The sequence below is a fragment of the Mirounga leonina genome, unplaced genomic scaffold (genome assembly GCF_011800145.1).
Source record: "Mirounga leonina isolate KUSES-001 unplaced genomic scaffold, KU_Mleo_1.0 Mir_115, whole genome shotgun sequence".
Classification (NCBI taxonomy): Eukaryota; Metazoa; Chordata; class Mammalia; order Carnivora; family Phocidae; genus Mirounga; species Mirounga leonina.
The window spans coordinates 78,046,043-78,070,651 of NW_023270268.1; the positions used below are offsets into that span (position 1 = coordinate 78,046,043).

General features: G+C 39.7%; 1 protein-coding gene across 2 annotated transcripts in view; it reads left to right on the plus strand.

Annotated features, from left to right (window-relative positions):
• Nucleotides 1-24,609, plus strand: part of LPP (LIM domain containing preferred translocation partner in lipoma) — a 667,656-nt gene that overhangs the window by 267,389 nt on the left and 375,658 nt on the right. The gene's annotated exons all lie outside the window — the stretch shown is intronic.

Below are 24,609 nucleotides of genomic sequence, written 5' to 3' on the forward strand. Positions count from 1 at the left end.
CCGGGACTTCATTTCCATGGTACCTTGCTAATCTAATGTGGCTCAGGGGAAAGACGGAGTTTCCTAATGTTCCACACCAAACCTAGCTCTGAACTTTAATATCTGATTATTATCATTGGAATCAGATTAAAAACACACTTATTTTCCTCTAAGTAACATATATTGATTGTTCTTTGGGATCCTTTGTTTTGAGATCAAGAGGATGCCCCAGTCATATCCATGCAACCAGTATTTTAACATGGGAAATTTAGGTTTTCAGTTTTTTTGCTCTTTTTTTTCACTGTTTCCAGTTTTATTAGAGTCTTTGGACGTGTAGCACCCCCTTCCCCTCCGCCCCTTTTCTCTACCTTTATTGTTCCACCCAGTATTTCAGATTGATTTTCATATGTGGGATTATTAGAATAAGTGGTATGATGCATTTTTAATGCTCTGGATTCATTTTAGCAAAATTTTATCCTAAAGTTACCAAATTATACTTCCATTAGTAATGCATGATAGTGCCGATTTAACCATATGATGATAATTCTTTTAAAATATATTGTCTTTATGAGAACATTATTTTCTTTCTTTTTTTTTGAATTATTAATAGTAACTTTTTTTCACACATTTGTAAACCAATTATACATTTGGCACATAGGGTCAGTCACTGTGTTAAATTCTCTCTACATGTTATTCTCTTTTGTTTTTATTTTTATTTATTTTTTTAAATTTATTTGGGACAGAGAGGGAGAGAGTGCACAAGTGGGGAGGAGGGTTAGAGAGAGAGGGAGAAGCAGACTCTCTGCTGATCAGGTAGCCCAATGCGGGGCTCAGTCCCAGGACCTTGAGATCATGACCTAAGCCAACACGTCGTAACCTACTGAGCCACCCAGGCACCCCCATGTTATCTATTTTTTAAACTAACTTTCAAGATAGATACATTATGGTTATGATTACAACTGTTGTTACTATTGTCAGTGTTAATATTCTCAATTCTCAACTAGGGAAACTAAGAAACAGAGAGACCGAGTGATACATACAATGTAATGAAGCTAATTTGTGGCATGTTTGTGGTTTACTCTCTATACTCTTTAGCAGGACACTCTGCTGCCTCTCATGTACGTCCATTTGATCAAATTGGTTTAAAGAAATCATTTGTATATTGTTGTGTTCGCATGGTTAGCCAATTACTATGAGCTTTATATGTAAGTGTTTTATTTCAATTTTGTTGTAATTTGGAACCGGGCACAGACTGGTTTCAATTCTCTTAAAAAAAATTCCGCTTTTAATCAAACTGGCCAACTTTTGGTTTAAGGCAAGTATCTAAATTAATTTTTAAATGGCTTGTGTGTTTTTCCAGTTATGGTTATTGATTAATCTTACCACTCCTCAGTAATTTTGCTTTCTCTTCTATTTAGTGTGTACGTATGCCTCTTTTGTCCAATTACTATCTGTCTATTCTTGTATAAACATGTCCCCTCTGCCAATTTCATTTGAGATTTTCTTAGCCACCTGTGTAGTATCTTTAAAAAGACAGAGGACCTGCATGAGTCCAGTTCTGGTCAACTTACTTTTACTAAATGCTCTCCTCTGTTTCCAAGGACCTGGGCAGCATGCTAGCTAGTCATGGCTATGATAGGACCTGAGTAGAAACTTCTCTAGCTGCACGATCATCTTGGCCTTCTACCTTTTGGTGAGCTGGAGAATAGGCTTTCACCAGCTTTCGTTCATTGCCTGATCTGTGCTAGGCTTTCCTGAGAAACTTTTGCGTCCGTGAAGCATGCGAACTGGCTTGTGTGTGATTTGTCCCAGGATTACAGCAAGTCCATGGCGGAGCCAGCACTGGCCTCTGGGACTTTTCTCTAGGTTGCTTTCTCCTTTGCATTATACCAGCACATGCTGAGAAAACTGTCCCCATGTGAGGTCTCTCCCTTGTGAGTGTGCTTGACACAGTATTGAATTTGCAGTTTTGAGAGAAAGAAAGGCATAGTGCTTCTTCCCAAAGAATTTTAATGAATTTAAATAAATGTGTGTTCCTCTTTCTAGCTCTCAATGGAAAATGTTTAATAAGGTTTAATTAATTAATTTTATGTCACCTTGAATCAGACAGAAAAGTTAGATTTCTTGCTTTGGTAGCAGAATTTGGGGGTGGGGCATAGGGAGTGGGTGAACCATTTTAAGTATAATATGAGTAAATCTGCCAAGTCTGATTAAGTAGCTACGAATTTGAATTTGAATCTAAATTAATTAAACTCAAATAAAACAGAAATAGTCCCTCAGTCAGTGGCCACATTTCAAGTGCTCAGTAGCCACACATGGCACAATATAGAACATTTTCAAAATTGCAGAAAGTTCTACTGTACAACGTTGGTCTACATAGTTTAACAAATGGAAGACTTGGGGAAAAGGAGCAAGCATAGAAGTGTGCTTTGTTGGTTTCTGTGTGTTTTAGTGCAAAGAGCCCTTGCCTTAAAATATTATTGGTGATTGATAAAACATTGAGATACCATGATTTCAAATGATTTCATAGACATGAATCAATAGAGTAGCAAGGTAGACAAAGTATTGACTATAAGAATGGATCAATACTTATTATACCTATTTTATAACTGAAGGGATTAATAGGCACTCCACAGCCCAGCCCCTTAAATATCAGAGAAACAAAGGCTGAGGGTGTTTGAGTGAATTATCAGAAGTCCTTCTGTTTTTAGAAATGTGAGTCTTCTTATGTTTATACCTCTGTTGGTTTGGGATGAAGTGCCTGCCATTGGGAGTCCTTCCTTTAAGGAAGTTTAAAATGGGACTCTTTGAACTCCGCACACTGGTATAATTGCAAATCCAAATTCAATGCAGAAAAAGCCTTACTAATGAAAGCAAACAAAGGAAAACAAACTAGACCCCAAGTGGATGCCCCATGATTTTTTATCCGGTTAAGAAAGTATGGAATCAGAACATGGAGTGTGATATGTTCTGGGAATTTATTGTCTTAAGGATGCCCCTGACTGAAATTTAAATAAAAATAAAACCAAGAGCATATCTCCCCATTTAATGATAGGTAGAAATGAAACCTTGTTGAATTCCATTTCTGGAGGACTCTGCTTACATTTTCATCCATTGGTACTTAGAATCCTGTGTGTGGTTTGTGACTAAGATGACTGGATGGGGGTTAACATGAGAAATTCCACAATGAGTGAATTGGAACCATTTGGTGTGGTGTGCAAGATAGCTCACATGTCCTAGTTAAGGCTGTGTGAAGTGAACTGCACCCTCCTAAGGTGGTGGCCCCAAAGATTGGGTTTAATCCTCTGGTGTGACAGCATTCACAAGTCTTTTCAAGAGCCTAAGTACCATAAAATACTCTCACAAAAGCCTTCATTCCAAAGAATGTGTGTGTCGGCTCTTGTCAAGAGCTCTTAGCAAAGAACAATGTGCCTAAAGCCATAATCTAATGAACAAACAGATAATCTAGTTCAGTTTTGTCTAAGTAATATAATGTCTCTATCAAACTATTTCCTGCACCTTGAGCTCTTTTCACAAGGAAAGGGTTCTGCGTGGGAATGTGTATATATTTTCTCTTAACAGGAGGGCATTTAGCTCCCGTGACTGGATGACTTACTTTTCTTTTCTGGGTAGCTCTAGTTGTTTACGATGGGAATTTTCCATCTTGGTAATTTGGTATTTTACTTGTTTTTTATTGTAAAGGGTAGAAATGTGTACACCTGAATTTAAGAAATATGGTTGCCTCACCTCCATCTCAGTTAACAAGGGTCGGGTCAGAAAGTTCTCACATGTCTTGAAGCCTTTCTACCAGATCTTTATGTATCTATTAAGTCAAAGGGAATATGCTGTTTTCATGAAGAAAGTTTATGGATTCCTCTGGGGATGGGTAGGATTTGCCAGGCTTGACAGCCTAGGTGTCCCCCTTCACACCACTAGGTCAGCACCCATCTGTCCTTTGGAGAATTATGGCCTGATGGTGAGCAGAATATAGCTTATTAGGAAACTCGGAATGTAAATAGCTTCATTTTCAATGGTGCAGTGACACGGAGTTAGGGTCAGACATAGGTATTATCCACATTACAAGTTGCTTTTTGTCTAATCTTGCCTAGAGAATTATCTTTATGCCCTATTCTTGGTAAGCACCTACTTGCAGCTAAGATAACTGTCCAGTCATGGCATCAGGGGACATTTTCTGACTATAACCATTGAAGAGAAGCGTGAGTCTCTCATTGCCATTAACTGGCCCTTGTATTTTGAGTCATGGAATCATCAACTATCAGTGCTGTAAGGGCCTTTAGAGACCATTTACCAAGTTCCTTGGATTTATAAAGCCCACATCTCTTTTATAATCTTCATGCCAAGTAGTCTTCTTGCCTCTACTTGAGTATTTTGAGTTACATGGCACTCACACATTCTCAAACTATGTGATTTCTTTCTCCTTAAATGAGGTAGTTTCTCTGTTGTGTCTCAGGATCTATAAATGCAGTTACATTCTGTTGATACACTTTTGTTAATATTTCTGTGAGACTCTTCATGTTTTTTCCTAAAGAAGCATAATTTTTCTTTCTATATCATAAGAACAGTAGAGGCTCTATTTTTATGTCTTTTAGCCTTAGTTATATTTTTGTCTGAAGAGGTAAACATATTTGAAATGAAACATTTCTGTCATCTCAGGTATATGCTGTATCTATCTCCACTTCTTTGCTAAATCATAACACACATTTTTCTTAAAGTAATAGATTTTATCCATTCCCCACCCCCTTTAAGGGCATTGCCATATAGATCATCACAGAAACACGGCACGAATGTCCCTCATTCCATTTATGAGGTTCAGAAGGAACTTTCTCTGGGCCTTAGCTGTGGTCTGTGTGGGCAGGTTTCTGGTCTCTCTCAGTTTCCTTATCCACAAAGTGGGGCTGAGGAGAGCGATCCCACAGGGAGAGTATGTGGCTGGTTTTGTTGCATTCTCATTCAAACTTGCTTCTCAAAATTTCGAACCTAATATCTAATAGGGTTTTGTTTTCTCTTTTCTTTTCTTTTTTTTTTTTTTAAGATTTTATTTATTTATTTGAGACAGAGAGAATGAGAGAGAGAGAGCACATGAGAGGGGGGAGGGTCAGAGGGAGAAGCAGGCTCCCCGCCGAGCAGGGAGCCCGATGCGGGACTCGATCCAGGGACTCCAGGATCATGACCTGAGCCAAAGGCAGTCGCTCAACCAACTGAGCCACCCAGGCGCCCATCTTTTTTCTTTTTTTTTTTAAGATTTTATTTATTTATTTATTTGAGAGAGCGAGAATGAGAGGAGAGAGAGAGCACATGAGAGGGGGGAGGGTCAGAGGGAGAAGCAGACTCCCTGCTGAGCAGGGAGCCCAATGCGGGACTCGATCCTGGGACTCCAGGATCATGACCTGAGCCGAAGGCAGTCGCTTAACCAACTGAGCCACCCAGGCGCCCCTGTTTTCTCTTTTCTTAAATGTGACATCAAGATGCTAGTTGCAAAAATAAAAGAACAATGTGTATGAAATACAGTGGAACTATTTTTAGTAATATATATGTAAATCTAAGAATACACTAAAACATGATGAAATTTTCAGAAAATTATGGGAAATTCCAGAAAATCTGTGCCATGAAAGAGCTTTTGCTCATGTCTGCATGGTGGCTCTGGGCTGATGAATTGTCTGTTGAGGTTTACAGCACTGTGTGCACACTTCCCTTCTTCATGGCACCTTGGGGTTAGCACAATAATGGCCCCCCAAAGATGTCCACCTCCTAATCTCTGGAACCTGTGAATGTATTGGGTTATATGGCAAAGAGAAATCCAGGTTGCAGATGGAATTAAGGCTTCTAATCAACTCACTTTAAGATGGGGAAATTTTCCAAGTATCTGGGTGGGCCTTGCAAGTGGACCATGGAGACAAAAGAGGCTTTGGAGTGATGCAACATGGGAAAGAACTCAATAGCCTTTGCTGGCTTTGAAGATGGAGGGGGAAGGTCCCAAGTCAAGGAATGAGGGCACTTTCTAGAAGTTGGAAAGACAAGGACATGGATTCTACTAGAGACTCCAACAAGGAATGCAAACCTGGAGTCACCTTGATTTTAACCCAGTGTTACCCATGGCAGCCTTCTGAGTTTTAGAACTGTGAAGTAATAAATTTGTCTTATTTAAACAATTGTATGTGGTAATCTGTTGCAGAAACAATAGAAAACCAATACATACAATAGTATGTCGAAATTCTCTGTTTATATGTCTGTTCTCCCCTCTAGACAAATAAATTTCTCAAGGGCAACAGTGTTCTAAAAAAAAGAAAAAATCATCTCAGCACAGTTCCACATTTAAGAAACATAAAATTTCCTGTCAAACACTAGAGAGAACTAGTATTTACTGAATGTGTATAAACCATCTGCCCAGCACTGCCTTAGTTACTGTGCTTTGCAAATTTTACTGACTCCTTAGGAACATTGTTCAGCCTTACTGAATCTCAATCTTCTCATCTGCAAAATGAGTTTAAGGACTAGATCAGGGTTGGCAAACTTTTCTGTCAGTCTAGATAGAAAATATTTTAGGTTCTGCTGGCTAAAATGTCTTTGTCTCAATTACTCGGGTCTACTAGCAGAATACAAAAACAGCCATAGATGATAAATAAATTAATGACCGTAGCTGTGTGTCAATAAAACTTTATTTACAAAACCAGGAAATGGGCTGGATCTGCCCATTTGGCTATTGTTTGCTAACCGGTAGACTGGCAGACCCTCCTCATTCCATTCTAATTCCCATCGAATCTGATGATATTGTGAGTTTATAAAGTTGTACCGTTAGGTGCCAGTTAAGCCATGAAAGTGCCAGTAGGACTTGGAGAAGTAACTCAAGTGGTGGGTTGGGTCTGTTTATAAGAAGCGGCATAATATTGCAGACTCAAGTGCCAGGAAGGGAACTGCCACCATGTCCTTGGCAAACAGATCTGGGACAAATGCTCTTAAGGATGAGACATAAGGAGATCCTTGAATGCCAAGGCTGAGCTCACTGAACTTGAAACTCAGAGAGCTGGAAGTACGGTCGGAGAAATGAAAGGGAGCCATACATGCATTGCCCTCCAGAATGATAACCCCTTTGAGGCAGCTGGCCAGATGAAGTGGGAGGAGGGAATGAGTTTTTCACTCAGCTAAATTATGTCTTTGGGCAGCCAGACCGGGTCTGCTAACATAACAAGGTGCCTGAACTTCTGCCCAGAACACGTCACCAAGCTTTGCATTTGGGACTGTCTTCCATCACATGGCTTCCTAATGTGAGGCAGTGAAGAAAGCAGAGTGAATGAAGTACAAGGAATGGGGTTTTTCTTGGAGTGCCTCCCTAGAGACAAAACTTGATTTTTTTTTTAAGAGATTACTTTTTGAATTTTCCCTTCTCATTAAAAAAACAAAAGTTCCTGGAGGATAAGCATCCAATTGACTTTGCAGGCCTTTTGAAGTTTGTCACCCATGTGGGACTTGCCCACCGTAGATGTGGGGGTGTGGGTTTACAGATCACAGTGGGCAAGGAGGAGCCCATCTGGAACTGAGCAGAGGACACTGGGATTTGGGGATGTTCTTCTGTGTGTGACTTCCTGTGGTTGTTTTGGCTTGGCTGTTTCACTGGGTTTTGAGGACAAAACTGACCTCTTTGACCGATTTGTCACAATAGCTATTTGTGCCTTAAAAATTGTTCAGGAACAGTTTGTCCATTAAAGAAAGAATGACCTAGTAATAGTTCCAGACCCAAGGAAATGTCGGGTTAATCAGTTGCAGAAGCGCTTGACGTGCCAAGATAGTTCCACCTCCAGGCTCCTTACATGGTTCCTTTCCAAGATTTCTAAACATTTTGGGGAGAGCACAATATTTATTTATTTGACTGCTGGGACTTCATTTTGCTATTGTTTTAGTTACTCATGCTCTTGTCTCTCTCTCTCTCTGCCTTTACCCCTTCTTTGGAACCCCTGTATATGAAGAGCCATATTAAGACTGTTATCTACTCAGTTAATAATTACGTTTTTTATTTGAGTTTCTAAAGGTGAAGAAAGCGTTTATGGTCAAGGTGCATAGAGAATCACATCAAGATAAAAGTAATTTATATTTGTGTAGGACATTATGATTTTTAAACTATTTTTAATTTTATCTATCTGGTCTGCACAACTCTGGGCAGTATATAAGACAAGTGTTGTTGTTCTCATCTGACCAACAAAATTGAGACTCGGAAGTTTCATGATTTGACCAAGTTCACACAGCTAGTAAATAGTTCAGGTGTGACTGTAAGGGATGTATTTTAATACCACAGTGCTATTTCTTTTATATTTCTAAGTCAGCTAACCGAGTCACTGTTCCAGTCAAGAGCATGTTCCATTTATAGAAAATATCCCCATGGGGATGTTCAGTTGCGTTTCTCTCTCAATCTTTCAATCTCTCTCTCTTGTGCCTCTTCGTCTTTCTTTCTTTCTTTTTTTTTTTTAAAGATTTTATTTATTTATTTGACAGAGATACAGCGAGAGAGGGAACACAAGCAGGGGGAGTGGGAGAGGGAGAAGCAGGCTTCCCGCAGAGCAGGGAGCCCGATGCGGGGCTCGATCCCAGGACCCTGGGATTATGACCTGAGCCGAAGGCAGACACTTAACGACTGAGCCACCCAGCCACCCCATGCCTCTCTGTCTTTCAGTCTCTCTCTCTCTCTTTTTCTTTCTCTCCCCTCCCCCCACCACACACATATTTTGAGAATGGTAGCCACTCCCTTTTTCAAGTTCTTCCTTTAAAGAATAATTTATTTGGCTAGGATTCAACTTGTAGTTGTCAAGAATTCATGCATATACCCACTTGGCAAATATTTTCTTAACTCTTCAATCTCGACTATGAGGCATGGGAAGAGGTGCTATAGGGCTAGAGGGCCAAATCATACATGACGGGGCCTCTCAAGGAGCACACGCTAAAGTCAGGTGAATGGCTCTTGTATTCTCAACCAGACACACAGTGGAAGTGCCCTAGAAGTGCTTCAGAGGGTGAGAGGTGGGAAGGTGCCCTTGCCAGGGGGCTGCCAAGGAAGGCTAAGTGGGGTTGGCAGGTGACCTGGGCCTCCGAGAATAACTTGGCTTCTGCTATGAAGACATGTTAGAGAGGGAAGTCCTGATGGAGACAAGGCAGGAGCAAATTCTTGGAGTCAAGGAAGCAAGGAGAAGCAGTCAGGCAGATTACTGGGTATGTGGTGTAGGAGCTTTAGCATTCTAAAGTACAAAACTTCCAGAGCTGCTGTGTGCAGCAGTAATCTCAAGGAATGCACACTTACCAGAGCATTCTAGGAGAGCGTAAAGTGAACCGCGCTTGTCAAGTTTCTCTCCATTTCCTCCCAGGGGGCTCATCCTCTTTTAGGATTCTGCCTGTTCAGTAGGAGATCCTGTCAAGTCTTGGGAAACCCATAATGTTCCCAAACCATCATTCTCTAAGACTCCAGGGCAACTGCCATAGAATCAATTGGCCATTTATGTGAGGACTTATTTCTAAGCTCTCTCTGCTATTTCCATTGGTCTTTTAGGTCTGCTTTTGGGCCAGCACTACACTGTGGATGCTTTATGGTGAGTTTTGAAATCAGAGCGTGAGAATCCTCCAACTTGGTCCTTTTTCAAAATTGTTTTGGCTTTTGGGGGACCAATGGATGTTTTCAGTCTGGTGACAAGTATCTCAGATTAGTTGGAAAGAACTAAATAAGGAATAATGGAAATCATTTAGGTTGTTTATTAACCCTCCATAAGAGGTAACGAGGTGTTGATTATTTGGGTGGCAGGAGAGGTGGAGAGTAGTAAATGGATTTGAACAATTTGGTATAATTCTGTTTTTTTTTTTTTAAGATTTTATTTATTTGATAGAGAGAGACACAGCAAGAGAGGGAACACAAGCAGGGGGAGTGGGAGAGGAAGAAGCAGGCTTCCTGCAGAGCAGGGAGCCTGATGTGGGGCTCCATCTCAGGACCCTGGGATCATGACCTGAGCCGAAGGCAGACGCTCAATGACTGAGCCACCCAGGCGCCCTGAACAATTTGGTATAATTCAATATAGCTTGCTATATTTAGTGAGGATGGTGGGACAAAAAATAGAGAAAAGGGGCTTTCTCCCAACCTGTATGATTGGGAGAATCACATGCTGTAATGAAATAAATAGAAAAGTAGAGGGCATAAGGGAAGGTAAGCGGGTCTGTGAGTTAGGGTATCTGCTTTCAGTGTTGAGCCCTGAACTGGAGATTCTGGTGGAGGTCAGAGATGCAGACATGGAATAAGTGGGTGCCATGATTATTCTGGGTCTTATGTTGCTTATAACTGGTCTATTCATTTAGAATTGCTTTTTTCAATATAATGCATTTATGGTTACCATGGTGGCAAGAGCCAAGTGGTTGGGGACAGTGGCAAAGATGGAGAGGTGGTTAAAGGTAATTTGCGAAGCTTCTGTGCCTTGCTGTAGCTAAGAACAAACAGAATGCTAGATGCTGTTGACATGTGTTTTATTTTGAAGTGACTGTTATTACTAGGGTCTGAAATCCTTAGCCTTGATCTCTTGGAGCCTAATGTTCCTGTTCTCCAGCTGAGAGAGTAATTCACCATCTTGTGTTGTAAACACTCACTCATTTTAACTGATTACACCTCCAATGATTCTCAAATCACTAAAATTACTAATTGCTATTCCTTACACATCAAAGAGTGAATCCTGAATAATTAACCCCAAATAAAATTAGATGAATTGGCCCTTTTAATTAGAGTCCCTGCTGCTGTTTGTTCTGAGCTTCCTTTTCTTACTGTTAAGAGACTTTTAGAATGATTAAAACTGTTTAAGTCTTAAACAGCCAGTGACCTTTTAATACAATATAAATCCGTGAAAGCAATATTTCAGTTAGCAGATGGTGCAGTAAATTTTTAGAGCAAGTACCTGTCAGCTCTAGTACTCCTTTGAAAAAAAAAAAATCATGCCAAAAAACAACCACCTTGAAATGAAATGAGTGTCTCTATTTGATTATTTTTAAAGGATTTATGCATTTGCTAAGCCTCAGTCTAGATGAAATGGCAGGGTTGAAGGAGAGTGAGTAATGGTTGGCATCATTTTATATAAATAGTAACAAGAATTTCTCAGTGAGAAGAATTTGAAGTAGTTTGTGCAGAAAAGATGAAGACTGGAGAAATCATAGAAAGCCCCTGGTGCCATGTAGCCATTCTCATCCTCAAGGAGTCTCCTGAAGCAGGGGAATGGGTTCCACGGTGGGGACAAGGAAGCTTTATGGGATTTCACTGCTGCTGATCATTGAGCTAGGATTACTGGCCTACCCAGGCTGCAGTCAGCCTGAATTTAGTTGAAGGTATTATACATGTTCCTGATCTATTTATTCCAGGTCTCCTAAATAGCAAGAACCCCTTCTCTTCATCATAGCCTTCTAAAGTTGTAGGGACAGAACAGATTTCCTTCTTATTCCCAACAGGTCTCAGAGTCTCACACCAAATCTGTCATGTACTGTTGGAAATGTATCCTTAGCTGGAAGTTAGGAGATTTGGGGTTGCAGTGGATTTTTTGGTATGGTTCTATACCACTTGGCTGTTTCTCTTTACTACACTGGTCCAAAATTCCTCCATCTATAAGATAAAGTTATGGACTAGGGAAGTCACTTTTTTCTCCCCCTAAAATTTAAAAATAAGTTTTGACTTTTCATTCTGAAATAATTTCAGACTGTACACAAACACTGAAAAATAGTATGAAGGGTTTTTGCTTAGTCTTTCCAGTTTCCCCAATTGTTGACGTCTTACACAATCACAGTACAGGTATGCAAACCAGATAATTAATACACTGACACAATACTACTATCTAATATGTTGACTTTTTTTTTTCTTCCTAAGATGTTGACTTTATTCAGATTTCATTAATTGTCCTACTAATTTCCGTTTTCTGGTCTAGGATCCTATCCAGAATCACAAGATACATTTGGTTGTCTTTTCTCCTTAGTCTTCTTTAACTTAGGCTGGTTCCTCAGTCTGTTTTTCATGGAAGTCAATGACTATTAAATAGGGCTACACATCAGAATCAGCCAGGGAGCTTATCAAGATGCTTATATCTCAATCCTAACCCCAAAGATTTTTTTTTTTAAGGATTTTATTTACTTATTTGTCAGAGAGAGAGAGAGAGAGAGAGCACAAGCAGGGGGAGCAGCAGGCAGAGGGAGAAGCAGGGAGCCTGCTGAGCAAGGGGTCCTATGATGCAGAACTCAATTCCAGGACCCCGGGATCATGACCTGAGCCAAAGGCAGACACTTAACCGACTGAGCCACCCAGGCATCCCAACCCCAAAGATTCTGGTTGAAGAATTCTAGAGTAGGGCCTGGCTGCACGTAGTAGAGAAGGAAGTGCCCTATGAGATTCTGATGTATGCCCTCAGTTAAAAGTCAGATCTGTTTCAACACCTTAAGAACTGACCTTTTGAGATTTCGTCCATGTTACATCTCTCCCTCATCTTCCTTCATTTCCCTGTTCCTCCTCCATTCCCATTTCTTGTTTATGGGAAGAGTTCTGACTCTTCAGAATTCCTGGAGGATTTTTCAAGAAGTTTCTAGATACTTTGTGGGATATAGGTACTGTTAAGACCTATCTACAGATATTTTATTGTGGAAGAAAGAGCAAGTACAATACATATGATGCCATGTTTCTGGAGGCTGGGATGCCGCCATAATCAGATGACTAAGGAATGTGGACTCATTGCCTGTATCAGGACATGCTCTGAGTAAGGTAATGTGTAGAAACACCACCACTGCCAACAACAGCAAAACTCAGTGGCTATTTTAAGACTGTTGTTATTAGCTGTCCAGCTATTAGCACCTTGTAGGACCTATGACCCATCAGTACTGTACTGTATTGACCTTATATCAATAATTGGAAAAGGGTAAAGTTGTACAGGGTAAAAATACATGTGTTCATTCTTTCAGAGTTTAATTCAGTTTAATATAATACCGATTTATAATAATGATAATTTATAAAAACAATATTACTACCATTTATTATCTCCTGTATGTTATATATGCTCTCTATAGAGATTAGTAAAACAGAGTCTGTCTTCAAGGAACTTTTAGTCTAGTAGGAGAAACCAGTAGATATGTAATTAAACTAACAAAGAGCAGAATACATGCTCTAATAGAGCTAAAGCAGGAAAGAGAGGTATGTTGTCTTCAAAGTAGGGATGGTTTACTCTATCCATATACAGCAGTGACTGAATAAGTTAGCTGAGATATTTCAAGTGTTTTTATTGTGAAAACTCACCCCCTTAAGCTTCACACCATCTTTGGGGGGAAGGTAGGCTTTTAGCCTCAGTGACTACCACAGGGTGATGTCCTATCTCCAAAGGAATGAGGTATTTTTTGGAATTGTCTTTCAGCACACTATTTGTTTTCCACCTTCCTTTTTCAGTGGTAAATGAAGGTATTTGTTGTTCATGTTGTTGTTGTTCCCCTGGACTGTTGCCTCATTCTCTGTCCACAACATGAATTTTAATTTTTATTTCAATTTTGAGAGAATTTCACTTTTTGGTATTGGGGCCGAAGATATCTCAATAGCTGATGGAAGATTGATGCTTAGGCATACTTAAGTCATTGCCCTATTCATTTTGAGTGCCCATCTTTGGAAGTCAAAATATATAGGGTGGTTTGTTGTTTGGGTAGCAATTAGCATGTTTTGTAAGACAGATGACAGTTGGTGGATTAAAAATGTTAGTTCTGGTTCTAGTCCATTTGCAGAACCAGACCGTCCTCCCAATTTCATATTACTTAAAAATCATTCAGTGCTTTTGACTAAGAAACTGAATTTGTTTTCAACAAATGGAAACCGCAGTATAATAGAGGAATGCAGTATGCTTAGATGTGATGCACTCAGGTGTTTCACCTTCATACAAACAATTTATTTGTGGTGAAGCACGAGGACTGTTGAATTCAGTGAAGACCTGGGGATTCTGTATTAGCGAATTTTAGAGTGAAACTGTCCATTTGAAAATCAGGGAGACTTTATCCACTTTAGGATAAATAATTCTTCTTGCTTTTAATTTGAGAATCACAATGAACATTTCAAGCTAAAGTTATTTAGAAAGATGACGGAAACATTACATTTGGGCTTGGGTAAATATAGTGGCACATTAAAATTAAACACTGGGTTTGAGTAGATTCTGCGATTCATTTCACAGCGTCTTCCTTTGATTTTTAAAAAATGCATGTCTGTAATTCACATTTATTGTGTAACAGTTGAACCAAAAGGAGAAGGATTAAAAAGAAAAAAAAAAACCACAGCTCATCCCATAAGCTCTAGACAACCATTGTTAACATACAGGTTTCTACAAAAAGAGGACCATGTGATAAACACTATAGAGTAGCCCACTATTTTCCTCACATGATCTGTCAGAAAGTTCTTCATGTTCTTCTCCCAGATACTCCATGACTCACTCCCTCACTAGATTTAAGTCTTTGTTCAAATACCACATTGGTGAGGCATTTCCCAACCTTTCTCTTACAAATTGTGGCATACCACCCCCACCCTAGCACTCCCTTGATTTCTTTGCTCTGTATTTCTGTGGTGCTAATCACCATTTGATACTATGTTTTATTTAATTTATTTTTAAGTATTCTTCTCCTTCTGATAGAATATAAATTCCATGAGTGCAGGACTTTTTTTTGTTCTTATTGTTTGATTCCCCCCCCCTCATGTCTAGAATAATGCCTGACACAGAAAAGGCCCTCAGTCAGTGAATAAATAGATGTCAGATCTAGATGAAAATCATTATTTTGATGGCTATACAATTTTCCAGTGTGTGATTGATTACAGTTGATTTTTTTTTACCAATACTTTATTGATGAACATTCTGATTATTTCCATTATATTTCATTGTGATGAAGATTCTTTAACATGCTTTTCTGTATACTTTCCAGTTACTTCATTTGTAGGACAATTTATTAAAAGTGGTGTTGCCGCATCAAAGTGCATAAATATTTTACAGCTCTTGATACCTGTTGTCAAATTTTCTTGAGAAAAGTTTTACCCTTAACACTAGTCTATATATGAATAGCACAGAAAAATGCAGATTTTCCTATTTTGTCATCAATATTGTGTTTCATTATTTTTAATCTTAGTCCTACCATGTAAATGACATTGTTTAGAAAATTAAGTACTATCACAATCAACAATCTGTTTTTAGTTAAGGAGCAGAAAATAAAAATGGAAGGAAAATAGAAAGGTTAATTTTCTAATGTATAATTATGTATAATGAAAGCCTGAATTCCAAAAGTGTCTAGTGTGAGAGCTAAGGAATTGGGAATCACTTGTTAAGGTCACATATCTCCTCACATACAGATGAAGATGCATCACTTAAGCGGGGCTGGTGGTATTGCTCTTTGGATGATGAGGACAGGGAACCGGGAATGCCCAGCCTTGCCCTGATAATTATCAGTTCTCCCAGAGAGTTCTCAAAGGGGTTGCACACTCAAGGAACAGGAGCAAAATACGAGTACAGGAGCCGCTTTATTAATAACTCCACGAGGACTTAATCTCTCTCTGGGACAGAGGTCCGAGGTCACACTGAGATGATGCATAGGCTTTGGCTCTAGGAATAAGCAGTATTTTTATCCTCTCTACTGAAGATAACTGGTTGACTAAGGGTGATTCCTTTCATATTTTTAGTTATGACCAGTGGGTAGTAAATAGGTTGAGAAGCCTGAGAAGTGTTGCATTCAATGGGACTTATCCTCAATGGTTTCTTGACTTCTGCCATATCCCAGTATTTCCTGGCAGTTTTTAAAACCTTATTCAGCTCAATGTTTGCAGATGGCACATTTCTAGGTACTGAAAATTTCTCTTTGGTTTTGTGTATACATGTTATTTTAAAAATAGCATATATTTTTCCTTCCCTTTCCCAATGTTCATCTGTTTTGTTTCTTAAATTCCCCATATGATAAAATAAGACAAAATCAGAGAGGGAGACAAACCATAAGAGGCTCTTAACTATGGGAAATGAGCTAGAGGGGAGGTAGGTGGGGCGATGGGGTAACTGGGGGATAAGCATTAAGGGGTGCACTTGATATAATGAGCACTGGGTGTTGTGTACAACTGATGAATCTCTAAAGTCTACCTCTGAAAATAATAATGCAATGTGTGTTAATTAAATTGAGTTTAAATAATCTTCGGTAAAGCAGGAAAAAATATGCAATGGAAAAAAGACAGTCTCTTCAATAAACGGTGCTGGGAAAATTGGACAGCCACATGCAGAAGAATGAAACTTGACCATTCTCTAATCATACACAAAGATAAACTCAAAATGGATGAAAGACCTCAGTGTGAGACAGGAATCCATCAAAATCCTAGAGGAGAACATAGGCAGTAACCTCTTTGACATCGGCCACAGCAACTTCTTTCAAGATACATCTCCAAAGGCTAGTGAAACAAAAGCAAAAATGAACTTTTGGGACTTCATCAAGATAAAAACTTCTGCACAGCAAAGGAAACAGTCAACAAAACAAAGAGGCAACCCACAGAATGGGAGAAGATATTTGCAAATGACACTACAGATAAAGGGCTGGTATCCAAGATCTATAAAGAACTTCTTAAACTCAACACCCAAAAAACAAGTAAGTCAAAAAATGGGCAGACGATATGAAAAGACACTTCTCCGAAGAAGACATACAAATGGCTAACAGACACATGAAAAAATGTTCATCATCATTAGCCATCAGGGAAATCCAAATCAAAACCACGTTGAGATACCACCTCACACCAGTTAGAATGGCAAAAATGGACAGGGAAAGAAACAACAAATGTTGGAGAGGTTGTGGAGAAAGGGGAACCCTCTTACACTGTTGGTGGGAATGCAAGTTGGTACAGCCACTTTGGAAAACAGTGTGGAGGTTCCTCAAAAATTTAAAAATAGAGCTACCCTATGACCCAGCAATTGCACTACTGGGTATTTACCCCAAAGACACAGATGTAGTGAAAAGAAGGGCCATATGTACCCCAGTGTCCATAGCAGCAATGTCCACAATAGCCAAACTGTGGAAAGAGTCGAGATGCTCTTCAACAGATGAATGGATAAAGAAGATGTGGTCCATATATACAATGGAATATACTCAGCCATCAGAAAAGATGAATACCCAACTTTTACATCAACATGGATGGGACTGGAGGAGATTATGCTAAGTGAAATAAGTCAAGCAGAGAAAGTCAATTATCATATGGTTTCACTTATTTGTGGAACTTAAGGAATAGCATGGAGGACATTAGGAGAAGGAAGGGAAAAATGAAGGGGGGCGGAAATTGGAGGGAGAGATGAACCATGAGAGACTGTGGACTCTGAGAAACAAACAGGGTTTTAGAGGGGAGCGGGGAGGGGGGATTGGTTAGCCCAGTGATGGTATTAAGGAGGGCACGTACAGCATGGAACACTGGGGGTTATACGAAAACAATGGATCGTGGATCACCACATCAAAAACTAATGATGTATTGTATGGTGACTAACATAATAAAATTTAAAAAAAAATTTAAAAAATACCATGTAATTTCACTCATATGGGGAATTTAAGAAATAAAGTCAACGAACAAAGGAAAAAAGAGACAGACCAAGAAGCCGACTTTTAATGATAGAGAACAAACTGATGGTTACCAGAGGGGAGGTGGTTGTGAAGAGTGGGTGAAACAGGTGATGGGGAGTAAGAGTACTGAGTAATGTATATAATTGCTGAATCACTGTATTATACACCTGACACTTATATAACACTGTATGTTAACTATACTGGAATTTAAAAATATTATAAATGGGTAAAATAACGGCAGGTTAAAATTTTGTGTAATGAAGAGTAAGCTTCTTTTCCGCTCTTGTCCCTAGTGACAAAATTCAACTTCTTCATAGAGGCAACTTGCTGTTAACAATTTCTTAGGAATTCATTTAAAAGATAATCCATGACAATATAGACATATATGTTTTCATGCAAATGATACCATTATGCATGCTGTTCTAAACCGTGAACGCCTCATTTTTTTAAGTAAACTCTGCACCCAATGTGGAACTCAGACTCACAACCCCTAGATCAGGAGTCGTAGCTCTATGGACGGAGCTAGCCAGGAGGCGCCCTGTGAATGCTTCATTTTTAAAAAATTTCACTCAGTGTGCTTTCTGGCATAGTTTCCTTGGTGGCAAGTATGTTTCATATAAAGTGAAGATGGAGTTGAGGGTGAAATTGTAAAGGGTCTTTAGTTGCTTTCTTTTGTAATAAATTGCCTCTCATCTCTGAGGAGAACACTATAAGGGTTTGCCACTCCTGTCACCTTGGCTTTGTCTTCCATTCCATCTACTCAACCTATTTTTTTTTAAAGATTTTTACTTATTGAGAGAGAGAGAGTATGATAGAGAGAGAGCATGAGAGGGAGGAGGGTCAGAGGGAGAAGCAGACTCCCTGCTGAGCAGGGACCCCGATGCAGGACTCGATCCCGGGACTCCAGGATCATGACCTGAGTTGAAGGCAGTCGCTTAACCAACTGAGCCCCCCAGGCACCCCCTACTCAACCTATTGCGAGAGCTTTGCCTTCTCAGACTTGGTCTCTTGAGTAGGCAGCTTTAGACTGAGTTGTCCTCTTGTGCCTATGGGGAAAGCAACAAAGACTGTCACCGGTTATGTAGACATTGTACAAGTCACATGCACATTTGCTTAGTGATGTTTCAGCTGGGAGGTGAGGTCCATCACAATCACTTTGGTGGTGGTTATTCCATGGAGTAACCAACACTTTTTAAATAAATAAATCTAACAGAAATTGCAGTGAGCGTTACATGTAGTTAAGTATGGTTTCATGAAACCCTTGTTTCAGATATACGTGTGCTTAGATACGTCCAAGTAGTCGTATTGCATCATGATATAAAAGGTTATTTCTTTACTCTGGGTTGAGGTCAAAAAAGGTTCAAAGTCACTGTTTTAACTGCTTTGATCTGCAGAGTGACAGGGGGAAGTGGATATGGCCATCCTCATTTCATAGGTGAGGGAGGCCAAACCTGAGATGGTAGTATTGCCTTTTCTGAAGTAAAGGGTGGAGCTGGGGTTTGCGTTTCAGGTTCTAGGCTTGGGATTTTGTATTATTTTCTTTTGAACATATTTCTGTTCTCTATTTTTTACTATAAACAGAAATGGATAACTGTTTTTACTGGAAGCTTATGATTTGGTCACTGTAATTGCTTATGATTTGGCCACTGTAATTACATTTTTTTCACGTGTGTGTGTGTTCCAATCTAATCTATTGTGCACTCATAATTTAAATACTTAATTTGAAAAGGCTGTAAGTGATTTTCTTTATACATACCTTAATGTTTATTTCCTTAAACAACCAAAAAGTATCCACATAAGAAAGTGGGAGAACCAACAGCTGCCAAAGCCATGCTCCTCCCTGTGGTGAGCATAGATCTACAGCCTCATTACCTGGCAAACATGTTAGACATGCAGAGCCTCAGGCCTCACCCCATGCCTGCTGAGTCCAAGTCTGCATTCTATCTAGATACCCTTGGCCATTTGAACATTGACGTTTGAACAACATGTAAGGCATCAGGCCATTTTTTTAAAAACATCAATTGAGTGATTAAATGGCTTTCTGTGTATGTCAGTTATTCAGCTAATCTATTTACTGAGAGCATGCCATGGCCCAAATCTCATGCCAGGATGTGGAGCTAGAAAGATAAATTGTACGTGGGCTGTCCTTGTTAGGAGCTTCCGGTCTAAGTAGGAGAGAATGACCATAAACACCCAAGTGCAACCAGGTATTGGAGATGCTGTGATAGACCCTTGTGTGCTATGAGGCACACAAGGGGCTGCTATGTGAATCCCCGTGTATGCGTGCAGTGTACGTGGATGCTTGAAGAAGGAAAAGAATGATGCTTTTTCTGTTTTGTTTTGTTTTGTTTTTTTAACTATAGTAAATTAATTCACACTTCACTGATGATCTGCGTTTAATTATTCCCTTGTGTTTTTTCACTACCAGCACATGTAACTAGTAATTTTGCTAGTAAATTCTTGTTATTTTTTTCCCTCTATGGGAGCCTTGATTTGATGAAGGGAGAAGTGAGCTCTGCATTCAGGTGGGTAGATGCCTTTCATAGATGCCCAAACCATGTTACTAGGGCACCTACAGTGGCTGATAACTCAGCCCCCAGCACGTAGCCATATCCGCTTCTTCGTGCTACTGCCTTCTAACCCCTAGACTAGGAAGGGTAGCTGGAGAAAGGATGCATACCTGGGTTCTTGGCAGATTTGCCTCAGTTGCTTCTTAGGTTAATGCTATGCATTACAAGCTATTTTGTGGCAGTAAGTTGGCATAAAGTGCTCTTTGAGAGTTAGGGATATATACTTTTGCACGATTCACCCTTTAGCTGCCCCATGGTGCTATTTCCGGCACAAAGCAAAAATCTTTGGAATATTAGATGAATTCTTTGGGATCGTATGGAGCAAATTAAGTGAGATACTTCCTAGCTTCTCTCCAATGCAGAGTGAGGATCTCTTTCTAGCTCCATATTTCATTAGCTGTGTAACTTGAGTCAACTCTTTACCTGGCAAGTGAGGGATAAATGTATTTTGTATGTGGGTAGGCTTTGGATGGTGAGTAAAAAGGTAAGGAGGAAGCCAGGTTTGTAGGCATGTGGCTGTGACTACCCTCTTTTTTTTTTTTTTTTTTAAGGTTTTATTTATCCATTTGACACAGAGAGGGAGAGAGCACAAGCTGGGGGAGCAGCAGGGAGAGGGAGAAGCAGGCTCCCCACTGAGCAGAGAGCCTGATGCGGGACTCGATCCCAGGACCCTGGGATCATGACCTGAGCTGAAGGCAGCCGCTTAACCAACTGAGCCACCCCGGCACCATACCCTTCTTCTAAAACTAAATGTTTGCATCTTAGATTTTATGTATCCTTGCATTGTTCCAGTTGCCTGATGGTGTGTTCTTTTTTGGCTTGCTTGCTTGATTTTATTCCATGCCCCTGTAATTCATGGGGTCTGAAAATTCCATCTGGATTTCCCTGGCACGCAGAGAGGAGGACAGGCCATGAACTAATGGGAAGGTCTACAGCTTAGCGTTGCTAGTTGCAAGGTACTGCAGCTGATTCCGTGCAGATGTGTTTCTCTAGGAGGGTCACCACCTGAGCTTCTGAGCCAGATGTTCTCTCATTGTTTGAAAAAATCTGCTAGAATGGAAAGAATCCCCCCCAACACAGGCACACACACACACACACACACACTTTGTTGTTTTGTTCTTTCCATTTTGCCATCTTCCTTAAACATGGAAATTTGCCTTCTTTCTTAAGCAGACTTTTCCTGTAACTTAGAAGCATTTTCCTTTGCTTAATGGCCTGTTAAACTGGTGAACCGTAAATCAAGAGTTCTCGAAGTAGTTCTTAGTCTGATTTAAGATAATTATGAAGAGCTTTTCATTCCAACTATCTCAACTAGTTATGTTTCCCTCCAAAGGACCCATTTTCTATCCTTTTTCATGGGTGTGTCTGTTGCTTAGGCATTTGCCTGTTCCTCCACACCGTTTTAAAATGTGAGCTCCACCCCAAAGAATGAAGGAAGAGGCCTATGATGGTCAAGCTTGGAAAACTGAAAATTATGTGATAATTATTATGAGCTTATTACTAGGGCTTTTAAAAATCTTAATCTCATCTTCGCCTAGAAGAAGCAGTCTAGATTTTTGTTGTTTTCAAGTTATTTCTTTTAAAAATACATTCTTTCTTCCTTTTCTGTTCCTTTTCACCCTCCTAGGATTGTTGCCAACCTGTGCCTCATTATATATATTCAATTTTCGTGTTAGAAATATAGTCAGGAAGGATATACAGTTGACCCTTGACTGATGCGGGGGGGGTTAGGGGCACTGACCCGATGCAGTTGACAATCCTCATGTCTTCTGGCTCTCCAGAACATTAACTACTAATAGCTACTGTTGATCCTTCGGAAGCCTCTCTGATAACACAAACACTCGGCTGCACATGTTTTGTATGTTATATATGTCATATACCGTATTCTTACAAGTAAGTAAGCTAGGGAAGAGAAAATGTTAAGAAAATCATAAGGAAGAGAAAATACATGGGCGCCTGGGTGGCTCAGTTGGTTAAGCGACTGCCTTCGGCTTAGGTTATGATCCTGGAGTCCCGGGATCGAGTCCCGCATCGGGCTCCCTGCTCAGCAGGGAGTCTGCTTCTCCCTCTGATCCTCCCCCTCTCATGCTCTCTGTCTCCCATTCTCTCTCTCAGATAAATAAATAAAAACTTTAAAAAAAAGAAAGAGAAAATACATTTACAGGACTGTGCTGTACAAAATCTGTGTGTCAGTCGACCTGCGGAGTTCAAACCCATGTTTTTCAGGGACTGACTAGTTGGAAGGGACTGCAGAGACAAAAGGTTGTACTTTTTATTCTAAGAATAATTTGCTGAGAATTTGGACTGTTCATGTGGCTTTCATGGGCCTCTGTTTCTACCTTTATAATATGATCTCCAAGATTCCGTTCAGTTCTGATTCTGTTTAATGTTCCAGCAATTCTCTGTGACATCATAAAATGTGGTAAAGTATAAGAAGGTGCTTAGAAGTCTTCTTTTAAATTAGGCATGAAGAAGGCATAGGTCCGGATAGAACATTTGAACCAGCAAATTAGGCTGTGCACTAGAATTTGGTAGGACCAGTCTCCATCAACCTAGACCTCCTTTGCTGATGACTTAAGATCTCATTGTGAGCATTCTTCTCATATGTTCTAACTTTTCAAGGCAGAAAACAACTTGGTGACAATTCTTTTTATTTAACAGGTGTTAAATATTTTTTTAGTGCAGTGTTTGACCGAAGGAAGGTCAATATAGTTTCTCAATTCTGACTGCACATTAGACTCATTTGGGTTTTAAAGGAGTAGTGGCACCTGACCCCTCCTCCCCACTCCCTTTCCCCCATCCCCAAGATACTGATTTGTTTGACGTGAGATGGAATTTGGGCATCGGTATTTTTAGATAAGCTTTCTTGGTGATTCTAGTAAGTAGCCAGTTTTTAGAACTACTGGGTAGAGTTACTGAAGGTTTATGAGACTTATAACCCCAATAAGGATATGGATAAAGCATGTCTCCAGATGTGCACATCCAGAAAGGTAAGAGAAACAGAAATGTTTCTATATGACATAAGTCATTTAACATTTCTAATCCTATGGGGTCTAAAATAGGAATAATATAATACTTTGCTTAAATACAGTGGTTCTCAAAGTGTGGTCCCAGGACCAATAGGATCAGCATCCCCTGGGCATTTATTAGAAATGCACATTCTCGGACCCTACTCTAGACCTACTGAATCAGGAACTCTGGGTGGGACAGAGCCATCTGTGTTTAACCAGACCTTTCTGAGATCCCGATGGCCTCTAAAGTTTGAGAACCATCAGCACAGAGGGTTGGAGGACTAAGAGGTAGCCTTTGAAAATCTTAGCAGTGGTTGGTGCATAGTGAGAGTCCACAAAGTACTGTACTCTAAATATAGTGTGTTTGACGGCTTCGTAGTCGCAATATAGTGGGGAGCTAGATTGGACAACTACTCTTCTAATTCTAAGACTGTTATTTATAGGACAAATAGGGCCCACATGAACCATCTCCAAGGTGATTCAGAATAATGAATCCAAGCCACCATCCTTCCACTGTGCCATTTAGAGTCTTTTTTATTGACAGCTTAAATCATGATATTTTGGTACTATCCGAGAGCAACTCATTGAGTGGCAGAACCCGCTGCCTTACCAGTTAGGTGTTGAGCATCTGAAATGCAAAGAAAAGCTACTTATCTATGAATATTGTTTATTATTATTAAAATATTATTTTTTGAAGGAAAAAGGCAAACAGAATTTTTTTTAAATGGAAGTTTCCTTTTTCCTAATAGGATTTCTTGTGAAGTATTTAAAAAAATTACATGGCGTGAAACTATAGAGCTCTTGGATTTGTATGTACACCTCAGATCTCAGAGATTAGGTGTTCTCTTACTACAACATAATGTTGGCATGCTGTGCTGGTCGGTCGGTGATGTTGAGGTTTCTCGATGTGCTGACCCCTCATAACATCCTGCCTGGATTGTATATAGATTTCAATGATGTTACTTATTTCAGTTGCTCCTGATCAGCCCTGCATGTACTTTTAGATTAGTCTTTAGTAAATCATATTGCAACCAGGTTTTTTTCTTCTCAGAAATGCTTGTTGGATCCCCACTGCATGCATGATAAAATTCAAACTACTTACTAGACATGCAACACACTTAGAAGTTTTTGTTTTTTTTTTTGTCACTGCACCTATTTTTATTACGTACTAGTATTCTTTTACATTCCCATATTTATGCTATCTTAATAACTTGCTCCTTATTCTCTAGGCCCTGGATGTTTTAACCGAGGCCTTTGTTCCGCTGTCTTTCTGCCAAGCCGACTTGGTGTCTGTATCATAATGTTCAGGGGCCCTTGTAATGCTCTGGTAAAGCCTTCCTTGCTCCCTCCCCTGGAGATAAACTTTCCTTTATCTTAGCTTCCAGAAGACTTTGTTTCTCATCTTAATATATTTTATCTTGTATTATCTTTATTTGTGTACACATTTTTTT